At 39.7% G+C, this 19,500-nt stretch overlaps 9 non-coding genes across 9 annotated transcripts; all 9 read left to right on the top strand.

The window, feature by feature from the left end:
* The first annotated feature begins 1,576 nt into the window (after positions 1-1,576).
* On the top strand, positions 1,577-1,658 carry TRNAS-UGA (transfer RNA serine (anticodon UGA)). The gene has a single exon. It is a non-coding gene; the product is annotated as a tRNA-Ser (tRNA).
* Positions 1,659-2,940: 1,282 nt separating this feature from the next.
* TRNAH-GUG (transfer RNA histidin (anticodon GUG)) lies at positions 2,941-3,012 on the top strand. The gene has a single exon. It is a non-coding gene; the product is annotated as a tRNA-His (tRNA).
* A 2,553-nt stretch (positions 3,013-5,565) lies between these two features.
* TRNAS-UGA (transfer RNA serine (anticodon UGA)) lies at positions 5,566-5,647 on the top strand. The gene has a single exon. It is a non-coding gene; the product is annotated as a tRNA-Ser (tRNA).
* Positions 5,648-6,929: 1,282 nt separating this feature from the next.
* Positions 6,930-7,001, top strand: TRNAH-GUG (transfer RNA histidin (anticodon GUG)). Its single transcript has one exon. It is a non-coding gene; the product is annotated as a tRNA-His (tRNA).
* A 2,552-nt stretch (positions 7,002-9,553) lies between these two features.
* Positions 9,554-9,635, top strand: TRNAS-UGA (transfer RNA serine (anticodon UGA)). The gene has a single exon. It is a non-coding gene; the product is annotated as a tRNA-Ser (tRNA).
* A 1,282-nt stretch (positions 9,636-10,917) lies between these two features.
* On the top strand, positions 10,918-10,989 carry TRNAH-GUG (transfer RNA histidin (anticodon GUG)). The gene has a single exon. It is a non-coding gene; the product is annotated as a tRNA-His (tRNA).
* Positions 10,990-13,542: 2,553 nt separating this feature from the next.
* On the top strand, positions 13,543-13,624 carry TRNAS-UGA (transfer RNA serine (anticodon UGA)). The gene has a single exon. It is a non-coding gene; the product is annotated as a tRNA-Ser (tRNA).
* A 3,907-nt stretch (positions 13,625-17,531) lies between these two features.
* On the top strand, positions 17,532-17,613 carry TRNAS-UGA (transfer RNA serine (anticodon UGA)). The gene has a single exon. It is a non-coding gene; the product is annotated as a tRNA-Ser (tRNA).
* Positions 17,614-18,895: 1,282 nt separating this feature from the next.
* On the top strand, positions 18,896-18,967 carry TRNAH-GUG (transfer RNA histidin (anticodon GUG)). Its single transcript has one exon. It is a non-coding gene; the product is annotated as a tRNA-His (tRNA).
* The last annotated feature ends 533 nt before the right edge of the window (positions 18,968-19,500 follow it).

Below are 19,500 nucleotides of genomic sequence, written 5' to 3'. Positions count from 1 at the left end.
TGCTTGCTTTTTGCTGACAAAGTTTCTAAGTGTCGATTTTTGAAACTTACAAATATTCTTTAAAAATCGTACCAATTGTGAAAACGTAATTGCTTACCTGTTTTAGATAGATGTCCGAGTACTGAGCCTAGGAGCCCAGCACTGAATTACCAAAGTAACGAGAATGTACTTTACCCGTAACTTGAATTTTCTTCCATAGGAAACCATTGACTGTTTTTCTGTAAAATTTCTTCTAAGTGTCGATTTTGCAAACTTATAAATATTCCTTAAAAATCGCTTGTATAACTTAAACGCAGTTTCTCAACTGCTTACAGGTGGTACAGTAGTGCTGGATCTAGGATCCAACACTGACATAGAAAAAGTAACCATAACCCCACCTACCTGCTAAGTGAATTTCCTTCCATAGGATAACATTGGTAATTTGATCAGAAAAAATTTCTAAGTGTCAACTTTTAAAATAGCAAAATATTGCTTGAAAATCACAACAGTTACTAAAACGAATTTACTCACTTGTTTCCAAGAACTGTCCCAGGACTGAATCTAGGATCCAGTCCTGGATTTAGAAAAGTAATCCTGAAAGTAATTAATTGCATATAACTTAAAATTCCCATTGAGCTCAATGTATTATTGTATTTGAAATTGTGTTTCCTATTGCAATAAACTGTAACTATTACCTGCAAAAGTCAATTGCCTATTGCAAAGTTTTTAACTAAAGCATCTTATTCTGAGAAAGTATATTTTGATACCTATTGTTGGTTCTAAAATAAAACAACAATATATTTTTTATACAAACCATTGGCCTAGAGTTCAGTTCTTGAGTGTGTGAGACCATTTGCTGACTGAGTGTGTACAACAAATGCTTTACACTGTCCTCGGATACTGCCTTACTGCTCGAGCAAGCTACCACTTTAGAGAGTAAGGTTATATCAAACTTTAGCCTCTGTCAAACCTCTGGGCACTGAGGACTCTGTGCACACTGTACCTTTTTGGGAACAGTATATACAGAGCCACTTTCTCACAGTAGTGATAAAGTGATTAGAGTCCTAAGGCCAACATAAAGATAGAGCAAAACGTGAGGTGAAAAGCAAAAAGGTCGCTGGTAGGCCACCTTAAGGATGCCATGTCTAACAAAAATTAACTGAGGATTACGTGAGTAAAACATCAGGTTTCTCTACGGCATTTGGTGAGACAAGTGGGCCTTCTTTTATCTTCCATTCAAGCAATCTTTGACGGACCCATTTATTATAGAGCTCTTCAAGGATTAAAGATAAGGTACTTACAAAGGAGTCACAAATACTCAGAGATGGTAGACTTCTGTAATATGGGTCGTAGACTAAAAGCAGCGCAAAAACAGAGTGCAACAGGGTCCAAAAAATTGAGTGCCACATGAGAGTTTGCATGCAAGCGTATCCTTTTACAGATCCAGAGATATACTCATGCAATTTTTGTTTTTAGGACAGAACGTGCATGATGAAAAAAACATTGTTTTTAAAAAGCGCATTGCAGAATATCAGTACTCTGATGTGGGACAACTTGAATACTTTCAAACAAAATATTTGCATGCAGCTTACAGTAAGTTGTTGTGGCCGAGTGGTTAAGGCGATGGACTTGAAATCCATTGGGGTCTCCCTGCGCAGGTTCGAATCCTGCCAACAACGAGAATCTTGTTATTATCGGCTACAATTTCAGAAGTTAACCTTTAGTATTTCTTCAATTTCAGTTTTATAAATAGGTGGCTTATTTTTGTGTCACTATTGCCTCTCCACATATTTATTATCGCTACCTCTTTCATGTCTTTGCTACATCTCTCTTCCTACTTTAACACTGGTGTAAACGCTTCAAATTATTATACCATTGCTCTCTCAATCATACCTGGGCATGCACTTGAAACTTACTTTACCAATAAAAGATGCAAAGAGAGAAATAGAACAAAAGTGCTGGCTGGATTTGGCAAACACACTTCATAAAACTGCATTTTCTTTTTTATTCTCCCCCGTGTTACATGCTTAACCTCTCCCTATGTAATTTCTCTTAATCTGCTGTCCCAGGAAGAGAATTTCATCTACAGGCTCTTTCTGTGTTTTTTTCCTTAGTCTTTCTTTCCCTTTTCTTAGCTGTGTAACTGTTCCTTTACGCTCTCTATTTACGCGCCATTAATCTCATTTGAGCTCCTTGCTCCCGCTCCTGTTTTCTCCAACTCTCATACTGCCAGTTCTCTCTTTCTCTGTGGTTGGTGGCTAAAATCCAGAGCTTTCGAAGCCACGTGGTTTCTGCCTCTTGTTGTCAGACTTGAATTGGAAAAGGAACCATATTAACAAGCCTTTACCACTCACACACGGCGGAAGTTTATACTTTAATTCAGTGAGCTAAGAAAAGCGTGTTGTGGGTCCCCTACGAGCCATGGTGCTTTCTTCATCATGATTTGGAACCAGTCATTAGCCGCAGCTCTGCTAATGAGCCACTATGGTCAGTTTCAATAATTACTCAAAAACATGACCTTGCAGCCCGCCCTCAACTGTGTATTTATATTACTTTACTGCTGTTCGTGTGATTAGCTGGGAGGAGCTCACGGCGGCATCCTCCCTACAAAAGTGTAGATGGATCACTCCTTAACTCTTTCTTGCTTCACATACAAATGGCTTGAAAGGTACAGGGAAGATGCAGGTCTAATAGACAGAATAGAAGGTCTGTGCCAAGTGGGTTTCTCTGCATTGGTGTCCCATCACAGGCCCGCAAGTGTAATGTGTTATCTTTGACTCCTGGCAGTTCACAAGCAGGCGGCCAGGAAACGGTTTCAGCCTATCAACCACTGAGGAGACGCAGCCTCTGTATGAGGAATGAGGAAGCAATGAATACATCCAGCCTATCACAGGAGCAGCCCTGAGTGTTCCAAATTATAAATTCTCCATGTTAGTGTATGGCATTGACCCCATGTAGCTCGCCGTGATCGTATAGTGGTTAGTACTCTGCGTTGTGGCCGCAGCAACCTTGGTTCGAATCCAAGTTACGGCATTGTGGTTGGCAATGTTACGGCAGTTGGGTTCTGCTTTTACAGAATTACCAAATGTACCAGTGGTTTAAATATTTAAACCATCTAACAACAAAATATTTAATTTAACATGATTATAAGCTGTAGCTATAATGTATTTACTTACATAAATTATCGTTCTTGAACCTATTGTGGGTGGAGGGGGAGCGGAGCTCACCCCCCAGGTGCAGTTGAGTAACCTGTGTTGTGGCTCTCTACAGGGAAGGCACAAATGTTGCTGTCACCCAGCCCAATCCAGACGTGTATTGGGGCCTGGTTTCAGGTAAATAGAGCAGTAAGTGCAGAGAAATGTTCACTCTCTAAAAGTGACATTTCTAAAATAGTAAAGTTAAATCCAACCTCACCAGTAAGTAGGATTTTCAATAAATAAATAAAGCTACTCCTCTCCGATATGGAATTACCAAATAAAAAGTATAGGGGAATACCCAATGCTAACCTATGAGAGAGGTAGACCTCACAGCAGTGAAAAATGAAATAGACTGTTTGGTACTTACAGGACATGCAAACCACCAAAGTACATATCTTATCTTTTACTTGCATAGCATCATGCACCTAGGACTACCTAGGGCCTACCTTAGGGGTAAATTATATGTAATAAAAGGGGAGTTTAGGGCTTGGCAAGTAGACTGGGACTCCCCTGGGAGACCCTTGAGTCTATGCCCAGAACCATAACTCTGCCAGTCGAGTACTTACCTAAAAGCCGATAACTCACTTCTCTTCCATAGGCTAACATTGACTGGTTCCACTTGGAATTTCTTCTAAGTGTGGAGTTTTGGAACTTTAAAATATTCATCTAAAATCAGCCGAACAACGAATTCTGATTTACTCACCTGTTATCAGGAGAGACCTCAGTGCTGCATCTTGTAGCTCAGTACTGACCCTGAAAAGTAATTTTAACCGTACTTACCAGTAACTCGAATTTTCTTCCATAGGATATCATTGCTTGCTTTTTGCTGACAAAGTTTCTAAGTGTCGATTTTTGAAACTTACAAATATTCTTTAAAAATCGTACCAATTGTGAAAACCTAATTGCTTACCTGTTTTAGATAGATGTCCCAGTACTGAGCCTAGGAGCCCAGCACTGAATTACCAAAGTAACGAGAATGTACTTTACCCGTAACTTGAATTTTCTTCCATAGGAAACCATTGACTGTTTTTCTGTAAAATTTCTTCTAAGTGTCGATTTTGCAAACTTATAAATATTCCTTAAAAATCGCTTGTATAACTTAAACGCAGTTTCTCAACTGCTTACAGGTGGTACAGTAGTGCTGGATCTAGGATCCAACACTGACATAGAAAAAGTAACCATAACCCCACCTACCTGCTAAGTGAATTTCCTTCCATAGGATAACATTGGTAATTTGATCAGAAAAAATTTCTAAGTGTCAACTTTTAAAATAGCAAAATATTGCTTGAAAATCACAACAGTTACTAAAACGAATTTACTCACTTGTTTCCAAGAACTGTCCCAGGACTGAATCTAGGATCCAGTCCTGGATTTAGAAAAGTAATCCTGAAAGTAATTAATTGCATATAACTTAAAATTCCCATTGAGCTCAATGTATTATTGTATTTGAAATTGTGTTTCCTATTGCAATAAACTGTAACTATTACCTGCAAAAGTCAATTGCCTATTGCAAAGTTTTTAACTAAAGCATCTTATTCTGAGAAAGTATATTTTGATACCTATTGTTGGTTCTAAAATAAAACAACAATATATTTTTTATACAAACCATTGGCCTAGAGTTCAGTTCTTGAGTGTGTGAGACCATTTGCTGACTGAGTGTGTACAACAAATGCTTTACACTGTCCTCGGATACTGCCTTACTGCTCGAGCAAGCTACCACTTTAGAGAGTAAGGTTATATCAAACTTTAGCCTCTGTCAAACCTCTGGGCACTGAGGACTCTGTGCACACTGTACCTTTTTGGGAACAGTATATACAGAGCCACTTTCTTACAGTAGTGATAAAGTGATTAGAGTCCTAAGGCCAACATAAAGATAGAGCAAAACGTGAGGTGAAAAGCAAAAAGGTCGCTGGTAGGCCACCTTAAGGATGCCATGTCTAACAAAAATTAACTGAGGATTACGTGAGTAAAACATCAGGTTTCTCTACGGCATTTGTTGAGACAAGTGGGCCTTCTTTTATCTTCCATTCAAGCAATCTTTGACGGACCCATTTATTATACAGCTCTTCAAGGATTAAAGATAAGGTACTTACAAAGGAGTCACAAACACTCAGAGATGGTAGTCTTCTGTAATATGGGTCGTAGACTAAAAGCAGCGCAAAAACAGAGTGCAACAGGGTCCAAAAAATTGAGTGCCACATGAGAGTTTGCATGCAAGCGTATCCTTTTACAGATCCAGAGATATACTCATGCAATTTTTGTTTTTAGGACAGAACGTGCATGATGAAAAAAACATTGTTTTTAAAAAGCGCATTGCAGAATATCAGTACTTTGATGTGGGACAACTTGAATACTTTCAAACAAAATATTTGCATGCAGCTTACAGTAAGTTGTTGTGGCCGAGTGGTTAAGGCGATGGACTTGAAATCCATTGGGGTCTCCCCGCGCAGTTTCGAATCCTGCCAAAAACGAGAATCTTGTTATTATCGGCTACAATTTCAGAAGTTAACCTTTAGTATTTCTTCAATTTCAGTTTTATAAATAGGTGGCTTATTTTTGTGTCACTATTGCCTCTCCACATATTTATTATCGCTACCTCTTTCATGTCTTTGCTACATCTCTCTTCCTACTTTAGCACTGGTGTAAACGCTTCAAATTATTATACCATTGCTCTCTCAATCATACCTGGGCATGCACTTGAAACTTACTTTACCAATAAAAGATGCAAAGAGAGAAATAGAACAAAAGTGCTGGCTGGATTTGGCAAACACACTTCATAAAACTGCATTTTCTTTTTTATTCTCCCCCGTGTTACATGCTTAACCTCTCCCTATGTAATTTCTCTTAATCTGCTGTCCCAGGAAGAGAATTTCATCTACAGGCTCTTTCTGTGTTTTTTTCCTTAGTCTTTCTTTCCCTTTTCTTAGCTGTGTAACTGTTCCTTTACGCTCTCTATTTACGCGCCATTAATCTCATTTGAGCTCCTTGCTCCCGCTCCTGTTTTCTCCAACTCTCATACTGCCAGTTCTCTCTTTCTCTGTGGTTGGTGGCTAAAATCCAGAGCTTTCGAAGCCACGTGGTTTCTGCCTCTTGTTGTCAGACTTGAATTGGAAAAGGAACCATATTAACAAGCCTTTACCACTCACACACGGCGGAAGTTTATACTTTAATTCAGTGAGCTAAGAAAAGCTTGTTGTGGGTCCCCTACGAGCCATGGTGCTTGCTTCATCATGATTTGGAACCAGTCATTAGCCGCAGCTCTGCTAATGAGCCACTGAGGTCAGTTTCAATAATTACTCAAAAACATGACCTTGCAGCCCGCCCTCAACTGTGTATTTATATTACTTTACTGCTGTTCGTGTGATTAGCTGGGAGGAGCTCACGGCGGCATCCTCCCTATAAAAGTGTGGATGGATCACTCCTTAACTCTTTCTTGCTTCACATACAAATGGCTTGAAAGGTGCAGGGAAGATGCAGGTCTAATAGACAGACTAGAAGGTCTGTGCCAAGTGGGTTTCTCTGCATTGGTGTCCCATCACAGGCCCGCAAGTGTAATGTGTTATCTTTGACTCCTGGCAGTTCACAAGCAGGCGGCCAGGAAACGGTTTCAGCCTATCAACCACTGAGGAGACGCAGCCTCTGTATGAGGAATGAGGAAGCAATGAATACATCCAGCCTATCACAGGAGCAGCCCTGAGTGTTCCAAATTATAAATTCTCCATGTTAGTGTATGGCATTGACCCCATGTAGCTCGCCGTGATCGTATAGTGGTTAGTACTCTGCGTTGTGGCCGCAGCAACCTTGGTTCGAATCCAAGTTACGGCATTGTGGTTGGCAATGTTACGGCAGTTGGGTTCTGCTTTTACAGAATTACCAAATGTACCAGAGGTTTAAATATTTAAACCATCTAACAACAAAATTTTAATTTAACATGATTATAAGCTGTAGCTATAATGTATTTACTTACATAAATTATCGTTCTTGAACCTATTGTGGGTGGAGGGGGAGCGGAGCTCACCCCCCAGGTGCAGTTGAGTAACCTGTGTTGTGGCTCTCTACAGGGAAGGCACAAATGTTGCTGTCACCCAGCCCAATCCAGACGTGTATTGGGGCCTGGTTTCAGGTAAATAGAGCAGTAAGTGCAGAGAAATGTTCACTCTCTAAAAGTGGCATTTCTAAAATAGTAAAGTTAAATCCAACCTCACCAGTAAGTAGGATTTTCAATAAATAAATAAAGCTAGTCCTCTCCGATAAGGAATTACCAAATAAAAAGTATAGGGGAATACCCAATGCTAACCTATGAGAGAGGTAGACCTCACAGTAGTGAAAAATGAAATAGACTGTTTGGTACTTACAGGACATGCAAACCACCAAAGTACATATCTTATCTTTTACTTGCATAGCATCATGCACCTAGGACTACCTAGGGCCTACCTTAGGGGTAAATTATATGTAATAAAAGGGGAGTTTAGGGCTTGGCAAGTAGACTGGGACTCCCCTGGGAGACCCTTGAGTCTATGCCCAGAACCATAACTCTGCCAGTCGAGTACTTACCTAAAAACCGATAACTCACTTCTCTTCCATAGGCTAACATTGACTGGTTCCACTTGGAATTTCTTCTAAGTGTGGAGTTTTGGAACTTTAAAATATGCATCTAAAATCAGCCGAACAACGAATTCTGATTTACTCACCTGTTATCAGGAGAGACCTCAGTGCTGCATCTTGTAGCTCAGTACTGACCCTGAAAAGTAATTTTAACCGTACTTACCAGTAACTCGAATTTTCTTCCATAGGATATCATTGCTTGCTTTTTGCTGACAAAGTTTCTAAGTGTCGATTTTTGAAACTTACAAATATTCTTTAAAAATCGTACCAATTGTGAAAACGTAATTGCTTACCTGTTTTAGATAGATGTCCCAGTACTGAGCCTAGGAGCCCAGCACTGAATTACCAAAGTAACGAGAATGTACTTTACCCGTAACTTGAATTTTCTTCCATAGGAAACCATTGACTGTTTTTCTGTAAAATTTCTTCTAAGTGTCGATTTTGCAAACTTATAAATATTCCTTAAAAATCGCTTGTATAACTTAAACGCAGTTTCTCAACTGCTTACAGGTGGTACAGTAGTGCTGGATCTAGGATCCAACACTGACATAGAAAAAGTAACCATAACCCCACCTACCTGCTAAGTGAATTTCCTTCCATAGGATAACATTGGTAATTTGATCAGAAAAAATTTCTAAGTGTCAACTTTTAAAATAGCAAAATATTGCTTGAAAATCACAACAGTTACTAAAACGAATTTACTCACTTGTTTCCAAGAACTGTCCCAGGACTGAATCTAGGATCCAGTCCTGGATTTAGAAAAGTAATCCTGAAAGTAATTAATTGCATATAACTTAAAATTCCCATTGAGCTCAATGTATTATTGTATTTGAAATTGTGTTTCCTATTGCAATAAACTGTAACTATTACCTGCAAAAGTCAATTGCCTATTGCAAAGTTTTTAACTAAAGCATCTTATTCTGAGAAAGTATATTTTGATACCTATTGTTGGTTCTAAAATAAAACAACAATATATTTTTTATACAAACCATTGGCCTAGAGTTCAGTTCTTGAGTGTGTGAGACCATTTGCTGACTGAGTGTGTACAACAAATGCTTTACACTGTCCTCGGATACTGCCTTACTGCTCGAGCAAGCTACCACTTTAGAGAGTAAGGTTATATCAAACTTTAGCCTCTGTCAAACCTCTGGGCACTGAGGACTCTGTGCACACTGTACCTTTTTGGGAACAGTATATACAGAGCCACTTTCTCACAGTAGTGATAAAGTGATTAGAGTCCTAAGGCCAACATAAAGATAGAGCAAAACGTGAGGTGAAAAGCAAAAAGGTCGCTGGTAGGCCACCTTAAGGATGCCATGTCTAACAAAAATTAACTGAGGATTACGTGAGTAAAACATCAGGTTTCTCTACGGCATTTGGTGAGACAAGTGGGCCTTCTTTTATATTCCATTCAAGCAATCTTTGACGGACCCATTTATTATAGAGCTCTTCAAGGATTAAAGATAAGGTACTTACAAAGGAGTCACAAATACTCAGAGATGGTAGACTTCTGTAATATGGGTCGTAGACTAAAAGCAGCGCAAAAACAGAGTGCAACAGAGTCCAAAAAATTGAGTGCCACATGAGAGTTTGCATGCAAGCGTATCCTTTTACAGATCCAGAGATATACTCATGCAATTTTTGTTTTTAGGACAGAACGTGCATGATGAAAAAAACATTGTTTTTAAAAAGCGCATTGCAGAATATCAGTACTCTGATGTGGGAAAACTTGAATACTTTCAAACAAAATATTTGCATGCAGCTTACAGTAAGTTGTTGTGGCCGAGTGGTTAAGGCGATGGACTTGAAATCCATTGGGGTCTCCCCGCGCAGGTTCGAATCCTGCCAACAACGAGAATCTTGTTATTATCGGCTACAATTTCAGAAGTTAACCTTTAGTATTTCTTCAATTTCAGTTTTATAAATAGGTGGCTTATTTTTGTGTCACTATTGCCTCTCCACATATTTATTATCGCTACCTCTTTCATGTCTTTGCTACATCTCTCTTCCTACTTTAACACTGGTGTAAACGCTTCAAATTATTATACCATTGCTCTCTCAATCATACCTGGGCATGCACTTGAAACTTACTTTACCAATAAAAGATGCAAAGAGAGAAATAGAACAAAAGTGCTGGCTGGATTTGGCAAACACACTTCATAAAACTGCATTTTCTTTTTTATTCTCCCCCGTGTTACATGCTTAACCTCTCCCTATGTAATTTCTCTTAATCTGCTGTCCCAGGAAGAGAATTTCATCTACAGGCTCTTTCTGTGTTTTTTTCCTTAGTCTTTCTTTCCCTTTTCTTAGCTGTGTAACTGTTCCTTTACGCTCTCTATTTACGCGCCATTAATCTCATTTGAGCTCCTTGCTCCCGCTCCTGTTTTCTCCAACTCTCATACTGCCAGTTCTCTCTTTCTCTGTGGTTGGTGGCTAAAATCCAGAGCTTTCGAAGCCACGTGGTTTCTGCTTCTTGTTGTCAGACTTGAATTGGAAAAGGAACCATATTAACAAGCCTTTACCACTCACACACGGCGGAAGTTTATACTTTAATTCAGTGAGCTAAGAAAAGCGTGTTGTGGGTCCCCTACGAGCCATGGTGCTTGCTTCATCATGATTTGGAACCAGTCATTAGCCGCAGCTCTGCTAATGAGCCACTATGGTCAGTTTCAATAATTACTCAAAAACATGACCTTGCAGCCCGCCCTCAACTGTGTATTTATATTACTTTACTGCTGTTCGTGTGATTAGCTGGGAGGAGCTCACGGCGGCATCCTCCCTACAAAAGTGTAGATGGATCACTCCTTAACTCTTTCTTGCTTCACATACAAATGGCTTGAAAGGTGCAGGGAAGATGCAGGTCTAATAGACAGAATAGAAGGTCTGTGCCAAGTGGGTTTCTCTGCATTGGTGTCCCATCACAGGCCCGCAAGTGTAATGTGTTATCTTTGACTCCTGGCAGTTCACAAGCAGGCGGCCAGGAAACGGTTTCAGCCTATCAACCACTGAGGAGACGCAGCCTCTGTATGAGGAATGAGGAAGCAATGAATACATCCAGCCTATCACAGGAGCAGCCCTGAGTGTTCCAAATTATAAATTCTCCATGTTAGTGCATGGCATTGACCCCATGTAGCTCGCCGTGATCGTATAGTGGTTAGTACTCTGCGTTGTGGCCGCAGCAACCTTGGTTCGAATCCAAGTTACGGCATTGTGGTTGGCAATGTTACGGCAGTTGGGTTCTGCTTTTACAGAATTACCAAATGTACCAGTGGTTTAAATATTTAAACCATCTAACAACAAAATATTTAATTTAACATGATTATAAGCTGTAGCTATAATGTATTTACTTACATAAATTATCGTTCTTGAACCTATTGTGGGTGGAGGGGGAGCGGAGCTCACCCCCCAGGTGCAGTTGAGTAACCTGTGTTGTGGCTCTCTACAGGGAAGGCACAAATGTTGCTGTCACCCAGCCCAATCCAGACGTGTATTGGGGCCTGGTTTCAGGTAAATAGAGCAGTAAGTGCAGAGAAATGTTCACTCTCTAAAAGTGGCATTTCTAAAATAGTAAAGTTAAATCCAACCTCACCAGTAAGTAGGATTTTCAATAAATAAATAAAGCTACTCCTCTCCGATATGGAATTACCAAATAAAAAGTATAGGGGAATACCCAATGCTAACCTATGAGAGAGGTAGACCTCACAGTAGTGAAAAATGAAATAGACTGTTTGGTACTTACAGGACATGCAAACTACCAAAGTACATATCTTATCTTTTACTTGCATAGCATCATGCACCTAGGACTACCTAGGGCCTACCTTAGGGGTAAATTATATGTAATAAAAGGGGAGTTTAGGGCTTGGCAAGTAGACTGGGACTCCCCTGGGAGACCCTTGAGTCTATGCCCAGAACCATAACTCTGCCAGTCGAGTACTTACCTAAAAGCCGATAACTCACTTCTCTTCCATAGGCTAACATTGACTGGTTCCACTTGGAATTTCTTCTAAGTGTGGAGTTTTGGAACTTTAAAATATTCATCTAAAATCAGCCGAACAACGAATTCTGATTTACTCACCTGTTATCAGGAGAGACCTCAGTGCTGCATCTTGTAGCTCAGTACTGACCCTGAAAAGTAATTTTAACCGTACTTACCAGTAACTCGAATTTTCTTCCATAGGATATCATTGCTTGCTTTTTGCTGACAAAGTTTCTAAGTGTCGATTTTTGAAACTTACAAATATTCTTTAAAAATCGTACCAATTGTGAAAACGTAATTGCTTACCTGTTTTAGATAGATGTCCCAGTACTGAGCCTAGGAGCCCAGCACTGAATTACCAAAGTAACGAGAATGTACTTTACCCGTAACTTGAATTTTCTTCCATAGGAAACCATTGACTGTTTTTCTGTAAAATTTCTTCTAAGTGTCGATTTTGCAAACTTATAAATATTCCTTAAAAATCGCTTGTATAACTTAAACGCAGTTTCTCAACTGCTTACAGGTGGTACAGTAGTGCTGGATCTAGGATCCAACACTGACATAGAAAAAGTAACCATAACCCCACCTACCTGCTAAGTGAATTTCCTTCCATAGGATAACATTGGTAATTTGATCAGAAAAAATTTCTAAGTGTCAACTTTTAAAATAGCAAAATATTGCTTGAAAATCACAACAGTTACTAAAACAAATTTACTCACTTGTTTCCAAGAACTGTCCCAGGACTGAATCTAGGATCCAGTCCTGGATTTAGAAAAGTAATCCTGAAAGTAATTAATTGCATATAACTTAAAATTCCCATTGAGCTCAATGTATTATTGTATTTGAAATTGTGTTTCCTATTGCAATAAACTGTAACTATTACCTGCAAAAGTCAATTGCCTATTGCAAAGTTTTTAACTAAAGCATCTTATTCTGAGAAAGTATATTTTGATACCTATTGTTGGTTCTAAAATAAAACAACAATATATTTTTTATACAAACCATTGGCCTAGAGTTCAGTTCTTGAGTGTGTGAGACCATTTGCTGACTGAGTGTGTACAACAAATGCTTTACACTGTCCTCGGATACTGCCTTACTGCTCGAGCAAGCTACCACTTTAGAGAGTAAGGTTATATCAAACTTTAGCCTCTGTCAAACCTCTGGGCACTGAGGACTCTGTGCACACTGTACCTTTTTGGGAACAGTATATACAGAGCCACTTTCTTACAGTAGTGATAAAGTGATTAGAGTCCTAAGGCCAACATAAAGATAGAGCAAAACGTGAGGTGAAAAGCAAAAAGGTCGCTGGTAGGCCACCTTAAGGATGCCATGTCTAACAAAAATTAACTGAGGATTACGTGAGTAAAACATCAGGTTTCTCTACGGCATTTGGTGAGACAAGTGGGCCTTCTTTTATCTTCCATTCAAGCAATCTTTGACGGACCCATTTATTATACAGCTCTTCAAGGATTAAAGATAAGGTACTTACAAAGGAGTCACAAACACTCAGAGATGGTAGTCTTCTGTAATATGGGTCGTAGACTAAAAGCAGCGCAAAAACAGAGTGCAACAGGGTCCAAAAAATTGAGTGCCACATGAGAGTTTGCATGCAAGCGTATCCTTTTACAGATCCAGAGATATACTCATGCAATTTTTGTTTTTAGGACAGAATGTGCATGATGAAAAAAACATTGTTTTTAAAAAGCGCATTGCAGAATATCAGTACTTTGATGTGGGACAACTTGAATACTTTCAAACAAAATATTTGCATGCAGCTTACAGTAAGTTGTTGTGGCCGAGTGGTTAAGGCGATGGACTTGAAATCCATTGGGGTCTCCCCGCGCAGTTTCGAATCCTGCCAAAAACGAGAATCTTGTTATTATCGGCTACAATTTCAGAAGTTAACCTTTAGTATTTCTTCAATTTCAGTTTTATAAATAGGTGGCTTATTTTTGTGTCACTATTGCCTCTTCACATATTTATTATCGCTACCTCTTTCATGTCTTTGCTACATCTCTCTTCCTACTTTAGCACTGGTGTAAACGCTTCAAATTATTATACCATTGCTCTCTCAATCATACCTGGGCATGCACTTGAAACTTACTTTACCAATAAAAGATGCAAAGAGAGAAATAGAACAAAAGTGCTGGCTGGATTTGGCAAACACACTTCATAAAACTGCATTTTCTTTTTTATTCTCCCCCGTGTTACATGCTTAACCTCTCCCTATGTAATTTCTCTTAATCTGCTGTCCCAGGAAGAGAATTTCATCTACTGGCTCTTTCTGTGTTTTTTTCCTTAGTCTTTCTTTCCCTTTTCTTAGCTGTGTAACTGTTCCTTTACGCTCTCTATTTACGCGCCATTAATCTCATTTGAGCTCCTTGCTCCCGCTCCTGTTTTCTCCAACTCTCATACTGCCAGTTCTCTCTTTCTCTGTGGTTGGTGGCTAAAATCCAGAGCTTTCGAAGCCACGTGGTTTCTGCCTCTTGTTGTCAGACTTGAATTGGAAAAGGAACCATATTAACAAGCCTTTACCTCTCACACACGGCAGAAGTTTATACTTTAATTCAGTGAGCTAAGAAAAGCGTGTTGTGGGTCCCCTACGAGCCATGGTGCTTGCTTCATCATGATTTGGAACCAGTCATTAGCCGCAGCTCTGCTAATGAGCCACTGAGGTCAGTTTCAATAATTACTCAAAAACATGACCTTGCAGCCCACCCTCAACTGTGTATTTATATTACTTTACTGCTGTTCGTGTGATTAGCTGGGAGGAGCTCACGGCGGCATCCTCCCTATAAAAGTGTGGATGGATCACTCCTTAACTCTTTCTTGCTTCACATACAAATGGCTTGAAAGGTGCAGGGAAGATGCAGGTCTAATAGACAGACTAGAAGGTCTGTGCCAAGTGGGTTTCTCTGCATTGGTGTCCCATCACAGGCCCGCAAGTGTAATGTGTTATCTTTGACTCCTGGCAGTTCACAAGCAGGCGGCCAGGAAACGGTTTCAGCCTATCAACCACTGAGGAGACGCAGCCTCTGTATGAGGAATGAGGAAGGAATGAATACATCCAGCCTATCACAGGAGCAGCCCTGAGTGTTCCAAATTATAAATTCTCCATGTTAGTGTATGGCATTGACCCCATGTAGCTCGCCGTGATCGTATAGTGGTTAGTACTCTGCGTTGTGGCCGCAGCAACCTTGGTTCGAATCCAAATTACGGCATTGTGGTTGGCAATGTTACGGCAGTTGGGTTCTGCTTTTACAGAATTACCAAATGTACCAGAGGTTTAAATATTTAAACCATCTAACAACAAAATATTTAATTTAACATGATTATAAGCTGTAGCTATAATGTATTTACTTACATAAATTATCGTTCTTGAACCTATTGTGGGTGGAGGGGGAGCGGAGCTCACCCCCCAGGTGCAGTTGAGTAACCTGTGTTGTGGCTCTCTACAGGGAAGGCACAAATGTTGCTGTCACCCAGCCCAATCCAGACGTGTATTGGGGCCTGGTTTCAGGTAAATAGAGCAGTAAGTGCAGAGAAATGTTCACTCTCTAAAAGTGGCATTTCTAAAATAGTAAAGTTAAATCCAACCTCACCAGTAAGTAGGATTTTCAATAAATAAATAAAGCTAGTCCTCTCCGATAAGGAATTACCAAATAAAAAGTATAGGGGAATACCCAATGCTAACCTATGAGAGAGGTAGACCTCACAGTAGTGAAAAATGAAATAGACTGTTTGGTACTTACAGGACATGCAAACCACCAAAGTACATATCTTATCTTTTACTTGCATAGCATCATGCACCTAGGACTACCTAGGGCCTACCTTAGGGGTAAATTATATGTAATAAAAGGGGAGTTTAGGGCTTGGCAAGTAGACTGGGACTCCCCTGGGAGACCCTTGAGTCTATGCCCAGAACCATAACTCTGCCAGTCGAGTACTTACCTAAAAACCGATAACTCACTTCTCTTCCATAGGCTAACATTGACTGGTTCCACTTGGAATTTCTTCTAAGTGTGGAGTTTTGGAACTTTAAAATATGCATCTAAAATCAGCCGAACAACGAATTCTGATTTACTCACCTGTTATCAGGAGAGACCTCAGTGCTGCATCTTGTAGCTCAGTACTGACCCTGAAAAGTAATTTTAACCGTACTTACCAGTAACTCGAATTTTCTTCCATAGGATATCATTGCTTGCTTTTTGCTGACAAAGTTTCTAAGTGTCGATTTTTGAAACTTACAAATATTCTTTAAAAATCGTACCAATTGTGAAAACGTAATTGCTTACCTGTTTTAGATAGATGTCCCAGTACTGAGCCTAGGAGCCCAGCACTGAATTACCAAAGTAACGAGAATGTACTTTACCCGTAACTTGAATTTTCTTCCATAGGAAACCATTGACTGTTTTTCTGTAAAATTTCTTCTAAGTGTCGATTTTGCAAACTTATAAATATTCCTTAAAAATCGCTTGTATAACTTAAACGCAGTTTCTCAACTGCTTACAGGTGGTACAGTAGTGCTGGATCTAGGATCCAACACTGACATAGAAAAAGTAACCATAACCCCACCTACCTGCTAAGTGAATTTCCTTCCATAGGATAACATTGGTAATTTGATCAGAAAAAATTTCTAAGTGTCAACTTTTAAAATAGCAAAATATTGCTTGAAAATCACAACAGTTACTAAAACGAATTTACTCACTTGTTTCCAAGAACTGTCCCAGGACTGAATCTAGGATCCAGTCCTGGATTTAGAAAAGTAATCCTGAAAGTAATTAATTGCATATAACTTAAAATTCCCATTGAGCTCAATGTATTATTGTATTTGAAATTGTGTTTCCTATTGCAATAAACTGTAACTATTACCTGCAAAAGTCAATTGCCTATTGCAAAGTTTTTAACTAAAGCATCTTATTCTGAGAAAGTATATTTTGATACCTATTGTTGGTTCTAAAATAAAACAACAATATATTTTTTATACAAACCATTGGCCTAGAGTTCAGTTCTTGAGTGTGTGAGACCATTTGCTGACTGAGTGTGTACAACAAATGCTTTACACTGTCCTCGGATACTGCCTTACTGCTCGAGCAAGCTACCACTTTAGAGAGTAAGGTTATATCAAACTTTAGCCTCTGTCAAACCTCTGGGCACTGAGGACTCTGTGCACACTGTACCTTTTTGGGAACAGTATATACAGAGCCACTTTCTCACAGTAGTGATAAAGTGATTAGAGTCCTAAGGCCAACATAAAGATAGAGCAAAACGTGAGGTGAAAAGCAAAAAGGTCGCTGGTAGGCCACCTTAAGGATGCCATGTCTAACAAAAATTAACTGAGGATTACGTGAGTAAAACATCAGGTTTCTCTACGGCATTTGGTGAGACAAGTGGGCCTTCTTTTATATTCCATTCAAGCAATCTTTGACGGACCCATTTATTATAGAGCTCTTCAAGGATTAAAGATAAGGTACTTACAAAGGAGTCACAAATACTCAGAGATGGTAGACTTCTGTAATATGGGTCGTAGACTAAAAGCAGCGCAAAAACAGAGTGCAACAGAGTCCAAAAAATTGAGTGCCACATGAGAGTTTGCATGCAAGCGTATCCTTTTACAGATCCAGAGATATACTCATGCAATTTTTGTTTTTAGGACAGAACGTGCATGATGAAAAAAACATTGTTTTTAAAAAGCGCATTGCAGAATATCAGTACTCTGATGTGGGAAAACTTGAATACTTTCAAACAAAATATTTGCATGCAGCTTACAGTAAGTTGTTGTGGCCGAGTGGTTAAGGCGATGGACTTGAAATCCATAGGGGTCTCCCCGCGCAGGTTCGAATCCTGCCAACAACGAGAATCTTGTTATTATCGGCTACAATTTCAGAAGTTAACCTTTAGTATTTCTTCAATTTCAGTTTTATAAATAGGTGGCTTATTTTTGTGTCACTATTGCCTCTCCACATATTTATTATCGCTACCTCTTTCATGTCTTTGCTACATCTCTCTTCCTACTTTAACACTGGTGTAAACGCTTCAAATTATTATACCATTGCTCTCTCAATCATACCTGGGCATGCACTTGAAACTTACTTTACCAATAAAAGATGCAAAGAGAGAAATAGAACAAAAGTGCTGGCTGGATTTGGCAAACACACTTCATAAAACTGCATTTTCTTTTTTATTCTCCCCCGTGTTACATGCTTAACCTCTCCCTATGTAATTTCTCTTAATCTGCTGTCCCAGGAAGAGAATTTCATCTACAGGCTCTTTCTGTGTTTTTTTCCTTAGTCTTTCTTTCCCTTTTCTTAGCTGTGTAACTGTTCCTTTACGCTCTCTATTTACGCGCCATTAATCTCATTTGAGCTCCTTGCTCCCGCTCCTGTTTTCTCCAACTCTCATACTGCCAGTTCTCTCTTTCTCTGTGGTTGGTGGCTAAAATCCAGAGCTTTCGAAGCCACGTGGTTTCTGCTTCTTGTTGTCAGACTTGAATTGGAAAAGGAACCATATTAACAAGCCTTTACCACTCACACACGGCGGAAGTTTATACTTTAATTCAGTGAGCTAAGAAAAGCGTGTTGTGGGTCCCCTACGAGCCATGGTGCTTGCTTCATCATGATTTGGAACCAGTCATTAGCCGCAGCTCTGCTAATGAGCCACTATGGTCAGTTTCAATAATTACTCAAAAACATGACCTTGCAGCCCGCCCTCAACTGTGTATTTATATTACTTTACTGCTGTTCGTGTGATTAGCTGGGAGGAGCTCATGGCGGCATCCTCCCTACAAAAGTGTAGATGGATCACTCCTTAACTCTTTCTTGCTTCACATACAAATGGCTTGAAAGGTGCAGGGAAGATGCAGGTCTAATAGACAGAATAGAAGGTCTGTGCCAAGTGGGTTTCTCTGCATTGGTGTCCCATCACAGGCCCGCAAGTGTAATGTGTTATCTTTGACTCCTGGCAGTTCACAAGCAGGCGGCCAGGAAACGGTTTCAGCCTATCAACCACTGAGGAGACGCAGCCTCTGTATGAGGAATGAGGAAGCAATGAATACATCCAGCCTATCACAGGAGCAGCCCTGAGTGTTCCAAATTATAAATTCTCCATGTTAGTGTATGGCATTGACCCCATGTAGCTCGCCGTGATCGTATAGTGGTTAGTACTCTGCGTTGTGGCCGCAGCAACCTTGGTTCGAATCCAAGTTACGGCATTGTGGTTGGCAATGTTACGGCAGTTGGGTTCTGCTTTTACAGAATTACCAAATGTACCAGTGGTTTAAATATTTAAACCATCTAACAACAAAATATTTAATTTAACATGATTATAAGCTGTAGCTATAATGTATTTACTTACATAAATTATCGTTCTTGAACCTATTGTGGGTGGAGGGGGAGCGGAGCTCACCCCCCAGGTGCAGTTGAGTAACCTGTGTTGTGGCTCTCTACAGGGAAGGCACAAATGTTGCTGTCACCCAGCCCAATCCAGACGTGTATTGGGGCCTGGTTTCAGGTAAATAGAGCAGTAAGTGCAGAGAAATGTTCACTCTCTAAAAGTGGCATTTCTAAAATAGTAAAGTTAAATCCAACCTCACCAGTAAGTAGGATTTTCAATAAATAAATAAAGCTACTCCTCTCCGATATGGAATTACCAAATAAAAAGTATAGGGGAATACCCAATGCTAACCTATGAGAGAGGTAGACCTCACAGTAGTGAAAAATGAAATAGACTGTTTGGTACTTACAG

This window comes from Triturus cristatus, chromosome 12 (assembly GCF_964204655.1).
Source record: "Triturus cristatus chromosome 12, aTriCri1.1, whole genome shotgun sequence".
Classification (NCBI taxonomy): domain Eukaryota; kingdom Metazoa; phylum Chordata; class Amphibia; order Caudata; family Salamandridae; genus Triturus; species Triturus cristatus.
The sequence above is the reverse complement of the archived record's forward strand: the minus strand, read 5'-3'. Positions and strand labels throughout refer to the sequence as shown.